Source organism: Trematomus bernacchii, unplaced genomic scaffold (genome assembly GCF_902827165.1).
Source record: "Trematomus bernacchii unplaced genomic scaffold, fTreBer1.1, whole genome shotgun sequence".
NCBI classification, from domain to species: Eukaryota; Metazoa; Chordata; class Actinopteri; order Perciformes; family Nototheniidae; genus Trematomus; species Trematomus bernacchii.
The window spans coordinates 706,007-725,194 of NW_022987469.1; positions in this window are offsets into that span (position 1 = coordinate 706,007).

Here is a 19,188-nt window from a genome sequence, read left to right on the forward strand (position 1 = left end):
ATTTTCCATTAACCAGTCTTTAACCTGTTAAGCCCTGAGCCTGTTTTTCAGGTCTCAGGCTCGAAAATCACATTCCCAGAACAAATGACCATATCTTCCCTTCTAAAAGGGTTAAATTAATCATCTTTTTTTTCAAAGTAATGATAAACCTGTGAGTTGGATGTAGAAAAGTCAGAATCAATATAGATGTTTTTTATTTTAAAGAAAATTCAGATTTTACATAGTAAAAAACTGTAAATTATAGTGTCCGTCCAACAATTCTTTTTTACTTGTAGTGAAAACTACCCTTGGATGATGGTAAGGTAGACTAAAAGCTTTAGGAATCCAAAGTACAACATATAATAAGTACCCTGTATCAAGATTGATGCAAAACAAGTGACATTTGACCTTTTTAGAGAGGTTTAGCCAACACCACTCCACCTCTGAGGTGATTTGGGTGAAAATGTTTTTTTTTCCATATCTCTGGAACCCATTGGTCGATTTTGATGGTTGACACCTCTTTCTGACCGTTAGAGCCACTAGAATCGAAGGGGGAGTCCCCCACACACAGTCATTGTGAAACAAAAAGGTGGGGGCTTTGCGCATGTAATTTTGCATTACCCCTAGATTCCACCGGGTCCGTCTGCGGTGCGTTACGGCTGCGCCGCGGTGCTCACGGCGATCGCGGCCACTCTAGTCAATGGGTGCTATTCCACCACACGCGGTGCGTTACGGCTCAGAAGCGTCCCAGAAGCGGCTCGGCGCAGGGCTCCTCTAAAATTAGGATCGAATCCTATTTTTGTTGCGGCGCAGCCGTAACGTAAGGTCGGGCAGGCAGGAAGTGGAACGGTGACGAGCATCCGGGCCAGGCCCATCCCCCACATATACTAATTTTGCAGACCCCCCCTCCTTCATCACACCACCTTCACTACGACACGCACAATGGACGAGGAGCTTTTCATTCTGGAGGTGGAAAAACACACAATTTTATATGATGTAACCAATGCTTTTTATAAGGACAACATCAGAAAGGACAAGGCCTGGTTTTTAATCGCTGGAGTTTGTGGAGTGGAAGGTAACAACTACATATTAATGTTTTAAAGTTAATTAATACTTGTAGGTACAGCACAGAGCCATTCAGTAGTTTAACATGTTGTGAAAGTCATTAAAAAACTTTTCAGTAAACTTGCATTTCACAATAAAGTAAGATCTTATTTCTTATTAAATCATTTTATTAATCTGAATCTATTCTTTGTTTCAGTCGACATTTGCAAGGCACGATGGAAGGCACTCCGGGATGCTTTTGTGAAAAACAGAAAAAAATCTCTCCCAAGTGGATCTGCAGGTGGCACGCAAAAGGGCTGGAAGTATACCGACATAATGTCCTTCCTTTTGCCCTATGTACAGCAAAGGAGGTATGTATGCACATATTTTAATTTATATAATTTTGTAACTTTGTAATTTGTGATGATGTATTGCAAAGGGTATGAAAGAGTTTATTTTAAATTGCATAAATATGTTCCTATTGCATAAATTAATCCCTAGAAAAAAGGTTTTAATTGTTTTCATGTTGTTGTTTCTTTTCATATAGTTCAAAAAGCAGCTTGAGCAATCTTTCCCCTGTAGAAGACATGGAGAGAGCATGTACACCCATGTCATTCGAAACAGAGGAACATGCCAGGACAAGATCTGGATCTCCAGCCCCACCACCTCTGGTACCCACAACCTCTGCGGAGAGGCAAAGGCCCTCTAGGTCCCGTAGCCCCAGGGGTCCCATTTCCACACCAGCAGCGGCCCAGCGGTCCACACGGGACACAAGGAGGAGGCCACAGAGCACAGAACTTGGAGAGCAGCTGTTGACTCTACTGCAGGAACCTCCAACCACACCACACATGCCAGACTCAGAATTAGAGGAGTCATATCACTTTGCTCTCAGTCTTGTGCCTATTTTGCAAAGACTGAACAAAGATAGGAAACTTCAGGCCAAAATCACAATTTTAAACTCCCTCCATAACTTAGAAAAAGATACACAACACCAGCAACATTGGCAGCCCATTGACCATCCCCCCACGTCACAACACTCCTTTCACACCTCCAGGCCAGTAGCCTTTCGGCCAACTGTACCCCAACCCCCACGCGCCCAATCAACACCTATAGGGCCATTTGCAGACATGAGGGGCGTTCACACCAAGTACTTTTCCCACAGTAGTTCATGAGAACTTTAGTTCATGAGAGCTCCTTTAGTTCTGATGAACTAAAGCAGATCGCGTTCACACCAAAATGAGTTCCTGGGGGTGGATTAGGCAAATGAGCCGCTGACGTCACTTCTTCTTCTTCTTCTGCTTTGGGTTTACTGGCAGGCCGCAAACAACTTCACGGCGAGTACAGTAGGTGGCGGTATGCACCTTAAAGTTGCAATTCGCCAAAAAACCGAGAGAAGAAGAAGAAAAAAAACTTCCGCTTCCGCTGTATGCTTCTGTTTACCTTCCGACCTCAGACACGGTATGGAGTTGACGTTTTGGTGGTCGTGTTATACAGCTTCGTAACTGAGTTATTTAAGCCAATAACTCAGCCACAAATACAAATCGACCATTCAAATGCAATAGAAATGCTGAGTCGGAGGCGAAGGCGGTTAAGAAGCCTTAACAAAAGGATTGGACGACGAAAGCACACGCTATGGACATGTTTCGCCGTAGGACAGCTGAGGATGATGGCCGTTATCACCAGGGTGCGTACGGGTGCTGGAAATCCTTGAAAATGCTTGAAATTGTACGAGGTGTTTTCAAGGTTTGAAAAGTGCTTGAATTTTGGGAATGGTGCTTGAATTTGGGATAAAGTGCTTGAAATTGTAAATGCTTTACTTCGCTTTTTAGATTAAAAGAAAATAAAGAAGTCTGAGCGCGCTTAATTGCTTCGCTTTTACATAAAACAGCTCCGCTCCGGCCTTCCCGCGCAATGCGCGTGACCGGCAAGTGTTTTTGTTACGTGTGTGACCTGGGCATTCTGATGAGAGTGATAGATGACAGTATGCCAGGAGGTTGCCGTTTCAACGAGCGTTGGCTAGCAGAAGACAAATACAAGCCGTGGCTAAGACGAGGGTCAAGCGAAGCCCAAGAGTAGCCTCCTGCAAAGTGTGCAACAATAACGATGCGAGAGTCTGCGCTGACGAGCCACACACCACACGAAAGGTACGCCATCGTAGAGCATTTTAGATTAGGCTATCGTTGCATGTAAAATACATGACACTTTTCTCTGTGCGCGGCAAAACAAGCTCGCCAAAATGGCTTCACTAGGCAGTATTTTAAGTGTCCGAAAATGACAATAAAATAGCGGTATGCAACGTGTGTGTGAAGCAGAAATCCTGCAGCTCCACCCGCTGTGACGGACCGGTGAGCGGAGCAGAACACACATTAAGAGTTAGACCTAACACACTTAGCTATTTTATCTACCTCTGGAACAAGCTAAACTAGTTATAAATATATTTATTCTTCACTGTCGGGTCGCTCATTACTGGATCAGTGAGCTGCAGGAGATACTGACGGGCTGTCAGGAGAGAGAGAGAGGGGGAGAGAGGAAAAGAGAGCGATATCGGCCGATACTGATTCCGGCGATCGGCTCCAAAATTGGCGATCGGAGCATCCCTAATAATTGTATATGATATGTTTTATAATGATTGATCATGAAAGTGTTATCAAAGCTGGTAAAGTTGCAGCTAGTTTGAATGACTTTGTATACTACGGAGTAGCTTGTGAATTTACTCCAGGTGGAACTAAAGTCTGATTTAACACTTGATTATATTTCACATCATTCATCCACATCTGTAAAGTAACTAAAGGTATTAAATACATGTAGTGGAGTCAAAGTACACCATTTACCTCTGACTTATGTTTACTGCCAACCTAAAAGTACCTCAAAAATAGTAATCAATAATATATTGAAAAGTTATTTGGCTGATTGTTTTATATTGGCTCAGCCAGGTTATATGGGATGCCCAGTCTACGTACAGATGGGTCACTCATTTTGAAATATTAAACTTAGTTTTCTTTTCTAACATTTTTTATTTTTCATCCTCATGTAGAATGCTATTATGAAACACACATTTGGTTGTTTATAGCATAAAGAACATCTGATTTAATGTGAGGTAGGGAAATAATCATTTGAGTTTAAGTATGTGTATATAAATATGTAATTTACAACAGCTGTAAGATGCTTGAAAAGCTTGAAAATGCACCTTGAAAATGCTTGAAAAGTGCTTGAATTTGACTTTGGAAAAGGTGTAAGAACCCTGTATCACGCCCAAAGAACAGCAATGGTACGTTCATTAAATCACATTAATACTATCTAATGTAGGATTTATGGAGTTATGTAGGGCTAATTTGTGTCTTTGTATGTGTTCCAGATATGCGAATACTACGGAACTCTGGGTGAACAATAGAACGTTGGCCTGGTGGGAGGTGGTGCCGACGTACACCAATGTGCAGTGGATCAAAGATTTCCGAATGTCCAAGGGCTCTTTTCAACTCCTCTGTATTCGCCTGGAAGCAACGTTGGGGAGAGGCATCTGAACAGCATGGAAATTGTAAATTGACAATAAAGCTGATCTTTTGTACAGTGCATTTGGTTCTCTCTTTTATTTACCAGTCAACAGACACAATTACAATAGTGCAGACACACCTTAGTGCAAAGATTAAATGTCAGTATCAAAACATTAATATACAAATATACAGTATGAGTACTGAGTATATTATTATGTTAAATGTATGTTAAAGACAATGGGATGAGGTTGAAAGCTCTTTAAAAACTTTTGTATACATACATGTTAAGCATACACACCTGAAGAACTACGTTACACACACACAGGTTAGTCTGTGTACCGCTGCACTGCTGCTGGTTTAAACAAAGACAGTCATGATGCTAGTGCTGTGCATGTAGGTTCTCTTTTATTTATCAGCAGCAGATCAATAAGTGTCAGTAGTATCAAAACAATATAATAACAGTGGCAATATATATATATATATATATATATATATATAATAACAATAGGTAGGCTCAGCAGCAGACACACCTTAGTGCAAAGTTAGGTGTCAGTATTAATAACAGTGGCATATATATTGAAGTAAACAGATATGGTTCTAAACTGTATTGAAGTACACATGTATTATTTTGAATTGAATTTTAGTGAACATGTATTGTTTGAACTGTTTTAAGTAATCACCTATATAGATATTGTCTTCTCACTTACAACTCACTGACCCAGAGATCCTGTTACACACACATACACCTCCTTCCACTAAGCACACACACACACATATTCTTTTCAAGGTTCTTTCTGGGCATCATTATATTTGTGCACAATGTTTAATTGTCTGAGAAGGAATAGTTTATGTGAAAGATGCCATGGGAAAGTAAGGGAGTGGATATCGGGGCAGAGATAAGATTGACTTTGCCCCTGTTGAACTTCAGAATCTCACGTTCTGGTCAGAACTCTGATTCGCTGTATTGGACCCGACCAGAAGTGAATCCAACCAGTAGAAACACCTGGGGGAGCGAGCAGATCACACAGCTCCTCCCCACGGACTCTCTAATTCGCTTCGGAGTAAAATGGGAAGGAAGAAGTCAACACATCTCCGCCCCAAAATATGAATACTGTTGTTTTTGCATGTAAAATGCTTCTTGTTTGCTGGCTGGCTGGTCCCGATACCTGTATCCGCACCGCAGTAGAAACCTGAAGTCCGGAGTACTCTGTAAAACTTGTATACGTGTTTTGTTTCCTACCAGTAAACTCAGATAATTGTTATAACTTTTAATTCCGTTGTTTTCAATTCCTTTCTTTATTAAATAGAGATCAGCCTCATCTAACGAACGGCGCGTAGCGGAGGGGGGGGCTCTCAGTCACCACCTAGGTGTTCTGCTCCAACAATATATAATCACAATAATACAAAATTAACTGTCCCAGGTGTAGGCAATTTGGGGTGAAGTGTCTTGCCCAGGGACACAACGACATCCTGACTGCAGTGGGGTTTGAACATGTGCTCCCCTGATCCGAACACCAACGCACCAGACCACTGCACCACACGCCTCCCAACAAGTCATTGTACAGTTTATCAACGGCAAGTTTTTCTTAATTTTTGTATTGAAGGCCTGTTGGATTTGATCAGCTCGCTTAGCACTGCCAGAAGCCCAGCCTGAAAGGTATTTTGTTGCTCCACCTCGATTCCTGGGCCTTGTGTGAATGCAGCAGCCGTTCGTCGTGCATCTCCTTGGCACGCAGGTCCTCATTCTCCTTGCTGACCATGGCACGGCGGTCCATCGCCATGATGGTGTCAAGGAAGCTGTCATCGCGTGCCCACTTTCCTAAGGTGAAATATGCAAGATACAAGATCAGTTTAATCGCAACAACGAGGCAAAATGTTGATTAATAGTCCAGTTTACTCTGAGATAGAAGATCAAACCTTTTTCATGTAATCCTTTTATTTATACATCACATATACTGAGGTAGCTGGGCCAATCAAGCTTGGACTGAAATATCGAAATTACATCTCTCTTTGATATTGACTACAATTATTGCTACAATGCATCAATTCATTATCAAGCAAATGACTTGTGCATGAACTCTAAGCAGCGGTGATGCAATACATATTTCGATTTACTTTTACTTATTAATAGTTATATCACCTTCTTCTTCTTTCAAGGCCAGAGTAGTTACAGTGTAAGTGGATTGACATCTAACATAACATGGCTGAGTACAATTATAACAATCAATAAAAAAAAGGAAAAATAAATAGAATTTCGATTACATTTCTACTTAAATGTGCAAAAATATTAGAACATCAGTCTTTGTGGCATGCAGGTAATCAACTGTTTAAGCTTTTACCATTAACATGTAGAATGAATGTTGCAAATTACTTGAAATTATAGCAACTAATGTATTGTTAGAGGTAAGAATACAGAGGTAGCATTATGTCCAGCTAGCATGCTAATTGCTAACGTTATATTATCGTTTTATCCCGGAGGGGAAAACTAGTTTCTAATCCTGAGAGAAACACCTCGCCTGAAACACACGATTAGTGCCATGAGTTAGTGAAGCAAATTACAGAACATTGCACACTTATTCACAAGTCAAAACGTGTTCATAGCAGGCATGGCTGAGAATAGCTAGCCAGCTAGATGTTGTTAGCCAGCTTGGACCTAACGTTAGCAAGTTCTAGCATGGCTAGCTCGATCTACTGAGCAAATAAAAGTACATCTAAGACCAGTATTGTGCAGATTAAAACAGTGCAGTGCATGTATTTTATTTTACCTTGGTAGTCGTCCCGACATGACTTTGCCAGGTCTGCTAACTTTGCAGAGCCACGGAAACTGCATTCAGTAGAAGCTTCTGAATGCGGCGCTTCGTATTCCTCCGAGTAAATCGCCAGAAGCGCAGAGACATCCTCATCAATTCCACCGCTCCGATGATTTATTTAGTGTTGCTATAATAACTGCTTTCACAAAAGTAATCTCTTCGGGTACGCTGCCCGAAGCGAGCAAATACAATGGCCGCTTCCAAAAAAAAATTCAGAGTCAAACGGGCGTGGTTTGCATTCCGCACATCCAATCAGACGTACGAACTATTTTCTCCTACGACAGTCCCTGCTCTCTAGCAGGGACTGAAAAGCGGGTCGGACGAACTAATTTGAGCTACTTTAGTTCCTGGGGCTTTTTGGTGTGAACGCAAATATATCGTAGTTCTGATGAACTATTGTGGGAAAAGTACACCAAAGTACTCCGGTGTGAACGCACCTATGCTGTCCTCCAGCAGTAGCTCAGCATGGCAGGATTCCAGAGAGTCTTTTTATGAACAATTGTAGAGTTCATTGTTTTTACTGTAAATAGTTCCTTTTTTTGTGTTGATAGTTTTACATATCCACTGTTATTTGATGTTTCTGTTTAAAATGTTGTTTGGGGTGAAATTGTTAAAAATAAAACGTTTATTAAACTTGTGGTCAGTGATTTATTGTCTGTGAAATGTGCATTTTACCTCAGTGCAACAGCCAGTCTCTGCTTGGGTTCAATGGCAGCTCTTTAATTTGTGGATTGTCTGGTCAGTTCAGGGCCGAGGAGGGACAGAAGTTCATCCAGGATTTATTTGTTTGCCTAACTTCACTTAGCTATAATAATAATAGATGTATTTTGTTAGCGCTTTTACAGGTGCTCAAAGACGCTTTACAGATATAGTGAAAAGAAATGTGAGCTATGTGAGTATAGTGTTATAACAACTACACAAAGTACTGTCAATAATGTTTAAATACAGTATGCTGTGGTGGTCCTTGCATTTCTAGTCTGAAGATAAATTGTGAGGACAGACAAGAATCATTTGGCAGTCATTTGTCAGACAAAAGTATTTATTTTAAAAGAAATAACAGCATATTAAAAGTAAAGAACACTTTTTTTCAAATGCAAATGGTACAATAACTTTTTATAATTTTCTGGAATGAAAAAATAACACTTTTTCCAATCAATTTGGCGGTGTGATAACTATTGTGTTCCAGTAATCACATCATCCTGTCTTGCCAAGTCACACTGCCCTCAGAGTTGAAGAAGGTGCAGAAAGCCTCCCTCACATCAAAGGCCTCTCTTGATGCCCTGTTTCCTCCCATGTTTCTCACTGGTGCCATGTGTGTCCCCTGCTGCTCTTCCTCATCTAGCAAACTCTGGTTTTTAGTAGGGGCAAGCAGGAAGTTGTGAAGGATGCATCCAGCCACCACTAGCGTGTCCACGTTTTTCGGGTGCAGATTGATACGGCGATGGAAGATTCTCCACCTGGAGGCCAGAATGCCGAAAGCATTTTCCACCACCATCCTTGCTCTTGACAGTCTGTAGTTGAAGATCCTCTTTTGATGAGTGAGGTTCTTTCCGGGGTATGGTCTCATGAGGTATGGCTTGAGTGGGAAAGCTGCATCACCCACCATGACGAATGGCATCTCACCCAGGTGAGCAGCATCAGGTAGAGAGGTACTGGTTGGAACATGAAGAGTTTTGGTCTCCATTCCTTTCCCCAAATCAGATCCGGCATACGTCCCACCATCACTTGTTCTTCCGAAGTCCCCCACTTGAATGACTCGGAACCTGTAGTCAGCATCAACAAGTGCCATAAGCACTATGGAAAATGTCTTCTTGTAGTTGAAGTACTGACTCCCAGACAGTGGTGGTGCTTGGATGACAACATGTTTTCCATCTATTGCTCCCAGGCAATTTGGGAAATTCCATTTTTCCCAGAAGCATTGTGCGACCTCCTTCCATGTGTCTTCTGTTGGCCTGGGTAGGAACCTCTCCATCATCATTTTCTCAATGGCTGCACACACCATATGGACAGAGTTTGTCACAGTAGTGCATCCTAGGCGATAGCTGAATGCTAGGCTGATCAGTGAGTCCCCGGAAGCCAAGTATCTGTGAAGGGAAAAACAAGCAAAGAAAAATGTGTGAAATCATTTTATTCATCTGAAGCCAATTGACCATCACCCCACGTCACAACATTCCATTCACACCTCCAGGCCAGTAGCCTTTCGGCCAACTGTACCCCAATACGAGATTTTCAAACGTAAACATAAAGACAGATAACAGGCTCATCACAGACAAACTGGATGTGGCCAAGTACTTGAACATTTTTTTCACAAACATAGCCACAACTCTTGTAAATAAATTACCCTCCCACTCAGGGCTTTTTGGAGTAGATCACATCATGACCTACTACAAAAACCTAGGGGTACGCAAAGATGATTTCAGTCTAGCAAGGGTAACAACAGCAGAGGTACTCATTAAACTGAGCGCCCTCAAACCTAACAAGGCCACTGGCCACGACAATATCCCCTCCAAATTCCTCAGAGACACAGCAACCGCCATCTCACCAGTCATAGCTCACATAATTAACCTCTCCATAAAACAGGGAAAAGTACCCAAAGACTTCAAAATTGCAAGAGTAACCCCCCTGCACAAAAAGGGCAGCAAATTGGACCCAGGCAACTACCGCCCTGTTTCTATACTTACCTCCATCTCGAAAGTCATGGAAAAAATAGTATATGAACAGGTCGAAAAGTACCTCGCAGAAATAAACTAATCTATGAATTTCAATCTGGCTTTAGAACATCCCACTCCACTGACACATGCCTTCTTTATTTGAACGACCACATCAAACAAGAGGTGGACGAGGGTAAATACTGCGGCATGGTGATGCTGGACCTACAAAAGGCTTTCGACACTGTCAATCACCCCATTCTGATTGACAAGCTAAAAGCAATTGGTTTTGATAAACTATCGGTGAGCTGGATGCAATCCTACCTGGAGGGGAGAGAACAGATGGTGGAGGTAAACGGTACTCTGTCCCCCCCCCTCCCAGTGAGCTGTGGTGTTCCACAAGGAAGCATATTAGGTCCGTTACTGTTCCTAATTTATGCAAATGACATGTCATCAGCATGTGACTGCAACTTGTTCCTGTTCGCGGACGACTCAGCCCTGCTGGTCTCTGACAGGAGCAGATTGCAGGTTGAAAAAACCCTCAGCTCCGAGCTCGGCAGAATCTGCACCTGGCTCGCCGATAATAAATTATCATTACACCTGGGTAAAACAGAGTCCATTCTCTTCGGTTCGAAACATAATCTCAGCAAATCCGACGACTTCTCAGTTGCAGTGGGTGACATTATTGTCACAAGTAAGAAGGAAATTACATACCTAGGATCTATTCTTGAGGCAAACCTCTCCTGTGACAAAATGGCATCCAATGTAATAAAAAAAGTCAATCAAAGAACTAGATTCCTATACCGGATCTCCTCTCTGGTAAACAAAAACACCCTGAAAACTCTGGCAGGAGCACTCATTCAAGGGTACTATGACTATGCTTGCACGTCATGGTACCATAGCACCTCCAAGGCGCTAAAAATAAAACTTCAAACATCGCAAAATAAACTGGTCAGACTACTGCTTGACCTTTCATCTAGAACCCACCTCACCTCTGCCCACTTTGACAACCTAGGATGGCTTAGAGTAGACGACAGAGTACAGCTACTTGCAATGGGCCTGGTCTACAAGATCCACTACACCTCTATGGTACCCATGTACATGTCAAAATTCTTCCCAAAGGTCAAGGAATACCATGATCATAATACCAGAGGGAGCTCCACAAATCATGTAAAACCCAGATTTGGCACAAAAAAAGGGGAATACACGTTTCGCAATTATGCCACATCAAGGTGGAACGCTCTTCCCACAACTGTAAAGGAAAGTAAAACTATACTTACCTTCAAAACCTCTCTTAAAGAGCACCTTCGGGGGAAAGCATTGCAAAACTGGCCCCGGTAATGGTACAAATCTCAACCTGTCGTACAATGGACAGCTTCCCCCCCCCATCTATGTATATACTCGCATTTTAGACTCTGTTACTAACTGTATATCTGTAGACTTGGTATGTCTTAAATGTCCGGTTAGGATGTATTAGAACGAAATCTAAAATGAAAATTGTAAATAAGCCATCTGTATGTAAAAAACCACCTGTATGTAAATTGTAAATAAGCCATCTGTATGTCAAATATGTCCTATATGTCTTAAATGATATGATGAATTGGAAATGGGGGACCCTGATGTAAACAAGACGAAAGTCTTTCTCTGGTCTGCATCCCCTTAACAATTGTATGTTTTGAGCTGTACTGTACTGTACCCAATATACAAGCTGTTAATAAACTTTTCAATCAATCAATCAAACCCCCACAATGCCCATCAACACCTATAGGGCCATTAACCGAAATTCTGTCCTCCAGCATTGGCTCAACATGGCAGGATTGCCAACCTGGGGGGTGTTATTATGAAGAGTTGTAGTTACTGTTAATTGTGTTTGTTGTAAATAGTTAATTTGTTGTGTTCATTGTTGTACATTTCAACAGCTATTTGATGATTCGGTTTCAAATGTTTTTTGGGTGAACTTTTTATAATTAAAACGTTTATTAAACTTGTGGTCAGTAATTTATTGTCTGTGAAATGTGCTTCTTACCTCAGTGCAAGAGCCAGTCTCTGCTTGGGTTCGATGGCAGCTCTGTAATTTGTGGATTGTCTGGTCAGTTCAGGGCCGAGGAGGGACAGAAGTTCATCCATCTGCTCAGCACTCATCCTAAAATAGCGATGATGTCGTTGGCTGTCCAGCCTCAGCTCAGCCACGAGGTGATGCAAATCGCCTTGTTGTCTCCTTTGCTGGTTGAGGGGGTGCACCCAAAACCGGTTCCTTCTCCTCCCCCCATCCCTCCGTAGTCTTTCCAGTAGCAGAATAAAGGCCAGCGTTCTCCTTCGGTTTACAGGCACTGTGTGTAAATTATATAGAATAATTATGATGATGAATGCATTTTTTTTACCACTAAAATACAGCAACACATCTTTGATTCATGTTGTTTATAACTGGACTATTACAATTATTATTAACTATGTCTGTACAACACAACAAAATAGGAAATAACAACAATATACACGATTTAAACGGACACAAAAATAAACCATTTAACTACGTAGCCTATAGGCCTACTTACTTTCTTGTAGAAGTACAAATGTCCAGGAAATATGCCCAAATCAACAAGAACTGCGAGCCGGCATGCAACAAGCTCCGCTTCTGAAACGCACCCAGTAGGGTATGACGCAGGAGGAGGCCGGACCAAAACCGCGGCGCAGCCGTAACGCGCCGCAGACGGACCCGGTGGAATCTAGGGGTTAGAGTGAAGCTACACTCTAGCTCTGACATCTAGAAACGGAAAAGCATGGATTATCAATCTCATTGCTCATGGATTATCAGAAATCATTTCAAAGGGACACAGACACATTGTATTAACCTATGGATTAACTTCAGCAGCGTTTTTATCGTTTTAATGCCATTGAAGACCACTTTGGAGAGACTACAGAGCCAAGGTAACCTTGTTAGCATTTTTATCTACCTAGCGTCAAATGTTTTGATGTCTGTTTTTGCTTATAACGTCGCGATTTCGTATAATTCAGTGATAATGAGGGTACCCATCGATTCTGTGTCACCTCGCGATGTGAAACGATGTCATGGATGTGGAGAAAAGATAAATAATAAGGTTTTGTGAGTGACTTTCGGTGCAGTAATCTGTTAGCATTTTTCGCTCGTTGCTAATTCAGAGGCTCAGTGTTAGCATTGTGGGTTTTCTTTTGAAAAAAAATTAAAAATGATTAGTTAGATGAGTTTCTTCCCGTTACATGGATATAAAACATTCATAGTTTATTAAATGAACATGCCCTCAGACACTGTTTCCTGCAAGATGTTGCGGCAGTGCCCCGGTACCGGGGTCTCTCGGGCTTAACAGGTTAAACACTGCCAGAGCCCAAACCGTCTTCCTGTTAGTATTTACTTCCTGTCTGTCTTCTTCTGCTGTTCCCTTTAGTGTTTACTTCCGGTCTATCTCCTTCTGTTAATTTCTCTGACAACAATTAGTCTTTCTGTTAACCTCTTTCCTCCTCTCCCTTGATCTTCCTTAGGTCATTATTTTGCTTAGCAGCGGTATGTAATTGAGTATTAAAGGGCCCATGTCATGCTTTTCCGGTTATTACCCGTCCCCTTGTGTGTTATGAAGGTTTTTATGCATGTAAACGGTCTGCAGAGTCACAAACCCTCAAAGTACACCCTGTAGCGAGTAAAACTGTCACGCTCACAGATACAGATCAGAACCCAATAGCACGACACAGATACAGGCAGTGTTTCAGAAATGTTCCGTTTATTCAGGTCAGGGACAGGCAGGGTCAGAACCAGGAAATCCAGCAGAAAGGCAAACAATCCGAGAAGGGGCAGGCAGAAAAGGGCTCAGAACCAGGCGATCCGTCAGAGAGGCAAACTAATCCGAGCAGGGAGCAGGCAGAGAACTCGAGGTCCGAATACAGGCAGGTAGGAGTCAAAACCGGACAGGACAGGAATATAGGCTGGCGAATAGCAACCACTGGAGAGCTGAGGTGATATAAATACTGTGGAGTAATGAGGGAATGAGTAACAGGTGAGGGGAAGGGCTGGGGAGACCAGGTGAGGGAAGTGAGCTGATTGCAAGAGCCTGGAGGAAGGCGGGATCTGAAATGACAGGAGAGTTAAAGGTGTGCCAAACCAAAACAACAACAATATAAGTGTCTAACTTGTGACAAAAACTCTAACACAGAAAAGACCTGTCTATGCTGCCCCAAAACGCCTCGTTGGAGATTTCTTATTTTCCATTGTTTACTTCCTGGGTACTGTGACGTGTGAACACCCACAGGCCACACCCTCTGCCAGCAGAACATACTGTTGGAAGCTCAGGTTCAGTTCAAAACTGTATCCAGTCATGCCAACAAGGGTCTGTGTCCTATATTGTGAGGGGAAATCTTCAATGCATGCCTTACCAAGGGCAGAACCACGACGAGTGGTTGAAATTTATTTTGAACACTGTTCCTTCAGATGTTCGAGCCCAAACCTTTCAGCGATTCATGCCGGATATGTACAGCGTAGGGCACTGAAGAATGATGCTGTTCCTACTTTGTTTAGACCAGCGGGATATTCGGGTACACAACCTGTAAGTATTCATTGTTGTTTGTGTATTTATGATGGTTAAAACAAACAAGGTATCTACCACGACTGTTTAAATGGGTAAACGTTTTTCGGGCTGCTAAGCCATTGACACAGTGCTAACTGGGCTAACTAAGTTGCTAGCGTTTCCATATATCAACTTCAATGTCAGCAGATGGCCTTACATGTATCTCATAGCAGGAGAATGTCTGCATTCACACACTAAATACTCATAGACAGTATACACCGGGTGATTTACCGTACGGCAGTCGCGGTTATTCTTATGCCAGCTACAATGAATGACCGAACGTAGCAGACTACCCGTATAAGATTGCAATTGTAAACATGTTCTTGCTAGCCTAATATGAACCACTAGCTGTTGTTCATAGTAGGTTGGCATATTACACTGAACAACTAGCAAACGTAGGTTAGCATATTAATCTAGCTGGCAAGCTAACGAACCTAAAACAACTAAGTTTCTCTAATATTTTGTGATTTGCATTTGATTTCGTCCAGCCAGATCAGGAAACTCCTGGCGTATCCGGCAGACAACACATGACGGGATGACCACTCTGATGCCTCGTCCTAAAAAGCCCCAGCAACAGCTTACAAAGCTGCGATAGGCAAGATGCTGAAAACGCCTATAAGGGGAGGAATGGATGATATACAGTGTATATATGTATATTTACTAGGGCTGTCAAGTTAACGCGTTAACGCAAAAAAAAATTAACGCCACTAATTATTTTAACGCATGTGTATTTTTTGTCCTCGGCCGCCGTAGTTTCAGAGCGCATCGAGTGTAAAATACCATCGACAAGCTGATGCTGACAGCCCCGCTCCTGCTGCCCGCTTGTGGCAGACCACACTTCCACGCTCACTGGCAGGCCCGGACTGGCCATCGGGAGGGAGTGTGTATGTGTGGCGCGACTCGCGCGAGCGAGGCACACCTTACGTGTTGTTGTTGTTAGCATCTGGGTCTAGCTAGCTGCGCTAACGGATATAAGGAGCTGTTTCAATGACATTTCGCCGACAACTGCGCCGAGCACTTGACTTTATGCAGGTAGCCAGACAGTGGGACATTGTACGAAAAGTCAGCACACTCAGCACGGATAGTACGCGCAACATGATTGCAGCGTCCAGGCAGCTCCCATTCGAGCATATATGCCTTGAGCTGCACATAGCTCCAACGCTCCAACGATCCATCACAGTGTCCACGCACACGCACACACACACACACACACACACACACAGTATTATTGTATGAGAGAGGTTCCAGGTTGAATTGAGGCGAATATTTGTAATGTTCAGAGGTTGTTGTGTTTAATATTCATGAGAATATTTGTCATTGTTCAAATGATAATAAACAAACATATAAAGCATATTTGTCCACTCATATGTTGATAAGAGTATTAAAAACTTGAAAGATATCCCTCTAAGGTACATTTAGAACAGATAAAAAATGTGCGATTAATTTGCGATTAATCGCGATTAACTATGGACAATCATGCGATTAATCGCGATTAAATATTTTAATCGACTGACAGCCCTAATATTTACACATGTTCATTTTGTACATTTCTAAAGATAAAGTTTGATGGAAATACTTAGTAGCCTTTATTCCCTGAATTATTTGCTCCTATAACATATCATTCATATATAGCAAACCATGATTTGATTTTTCATCAAACACAGTAGTAGTTTATTACAGGTAAGAATAACTTACTCTTCTTCCGTTCTACGCCTCAAAGGTCCATAATCGAGTCTGTACATGTTATGGAGGTTCTGCAGGGTGTATGGGTTGAGACAGTTTGGCTCTAGTCCTGGGTGGTGTACCATGCACATAATAGGTGCTGGGACTTGGTTCATTCGTGTTACAACCTATAGGAAGGTAAGATATTTGTAACATAACACGTTTAGCAATCAAACCAACTATGGCAAGGTTTACAAAATAAACATTCAATTACTAAGGAAGAAATAAAAGGGCATATAATAGTATATTCACTTGACAAATATGTATGGTGTATATCTTGGCATATAATGTTGTGTGCTACTGTTGGTGTTTTCAGCTAGTTGGCTACATAATGTTGTAACTGTCAGCTAGGCTACCTTTCTAATTTCTTTACAACAGACGTTTTCCACTTCGGTAGGCATCATGTCGCAGTTTCCACAAGTGCACCTAAATAACAACAGTTGTAGGTACAGTTCGGTTAGTTAGCGGACAAACTTGTTACTGTGATGTAGATAAATGATGCAGTTCTAACATTTGAAATGTAAGAGCGATACTAAATAAAAACTTTCCACTGTGAAACCGTCTGCTCTAGTCTAGTTTGGGACGGTGGATCAGGTCTATCACGTTGATCTATCTCACTTTCAGGATCAGACTCCGGTTCAAACATATACGGCTGTACGGACGCCATTGTAAAACTGATGTTCCGCTCAGAGCCGAAAAATGCACTGTGTTAGACATGGGCGGAGCCTCTCTGGTGGTTGACTAATCAGAACAGAGTGGCCGAGCTGACACACTGGGCTCACAGGGAGGGGGGGGCAGGAGCTCCAACAAGCCGTTTAGGACAGAGAGTGAATACACATACTTTACAGAGATGCTGTATGAGAAACCAATGTGAGTTTGGAAAATTGCACAGTATAAATCTATAGTAGTATACCTCAACAATGGAATTATGATCAGTAGAAATGGCCATGACATGGGCCCTTTAACAACCTCTGAAATGTCTAAATTGAGCGATCAGAATCGAGTTTTCAATTTAGCCGTGTAATAAATCGGGATTAACACAAGACATTATGGTTCTAGATTTTTCTCATAATCTTGTACCTTGTTAGTGTGATCATGGAAATTGTCTGTTCTACCAAAACAGGCACAAAGAACCAATGCTGATCAGTCAATGCAGGTCTCCCTTGAAAAAGAGATCGTTGATCTCAATGGGATTTTTTAACCTGGTTAAATAAAGGCTACAATGAGAGGAAAGCAAACAGGATTCTATAGTTTGCTGAAAGTTTGGAGAACTGTAAAAACCTACATGTCTGTTGAGACACATTATTTTCACAGTAAAGTCTAACAGCTTGGACAAGCAGCTCAATATGTGCAGGCTGTTGTCTTTTAACAAGCATTTATTTTCACCTTGTTGTTCATGCCATGATCGATATGAGACCAGAGCATCACAATGTGCTGCACCGGCTGCTTGGTTACCAGAATCCACGGTCTCCATCTTTTCAGCAATGTTCTTATTAGCTATCTTTTGTTAAAAAGGAGGAAGGAGGAATGAAAATGTAATCTTCTCAATGCTGAATGTGGCCTTAATGTGAAAAGTGAAATGTAATAAGTAGCACAGTAGAGGAACCTTTGCACAATCTACCTGCAAATCATTCAGACTCAGGGAAGACATTAAAGGTAGGGTAGGTAGGTAAGAATGGAGAAACCAGCTCGAGTGCGCTAGAATTTGAAACTATGCAGCCGAAAAAAATCTGCCCCTTCCTTCAGACTTCCTTACAGAGCCCCTCCTCCAACACACACGAACGCATACATGACCAATGAGGGCACGAGATAAGTTTGTGCACGAGATGGAAGGCACTGACAGGCAGGTAGGCCATCCAGTTATTTTAGCCGGGCTGGCTAAAATAATTGGTCGTGCTTTTTACAGCACCACGGCTTCCACAGATGAATTTCTTTTATGTATTTATTGTCAAAGCATTTAATGTATTCATTGCTATCGGGATGTTAAGAGCATTCCATGGAATATAACAAAAAGTGTTTCTGAAGTGAATTACCTACCCCACCTTTAAGTGTTTGAAAAATAAAAAAGCGTGCAATTTCTTTCAGAAACTGTCATTCTCACTATGAACGAGCTGTGAATACCATGATTCATATACTTTTATTTTGAGTGAAATGAATATGTATATGGAATAAGATGCAGGAAGAATAAGTATGTACATGTTGGAGTCGATTATGAAAAATTAACGTTAGTCTCAGTTAAGATCATTCTACAATCTTAACCATGACCTTGATCTATGAAATAAGCATGGATGTCATACTGTCAAACTTCAACGAAAATAGCTGATTGAACAACACCTCAGAAACTTTGTGGAGCGAGGGGTTTAAGCGTGTGCCTGATACTAGCTCAGGGCGGTACCCCTATAAGAGGTTTCACAAGTGTCCACAGTGTAATCAGAATTTAGGATAGAACATCATTCTGCTATGCTGATTTAATATATATTATAATTTCTCATTATTTAGTTTCACTGAGTCTTCCTAATTACTTGTTGTTTTGTTGCTTTGAGCCGTCGTACCTCATTACCACAGAATTGGATCAGTTCTGTGGGTTTTCTTGGTGTTTGTTTGTGCCTCTCAGGAAATGCTGTCTCACCATGAGGGAGGGATGGTTCGTTGCCAAATTGGGTTCAGGTGTTTCACGGCAGCAGAAAGTAGGTTACCAAGCTTCAGTGCTTGTTTGGAGTTGCAACTTATTGCAACAAACACACACAACTTTTTTCCTGCAGTATCTAATGTTATTTATAGTAGTTTACAGTTTTTAATGAAGTGCTGAAACTTACCACCGATCACAATGACTGATTTGTTGCGCTGCTGCCTTCTGTGTTTTTATAAAACCTGCTGCTACTGTTTTCCAAGTGAGCAGATACAC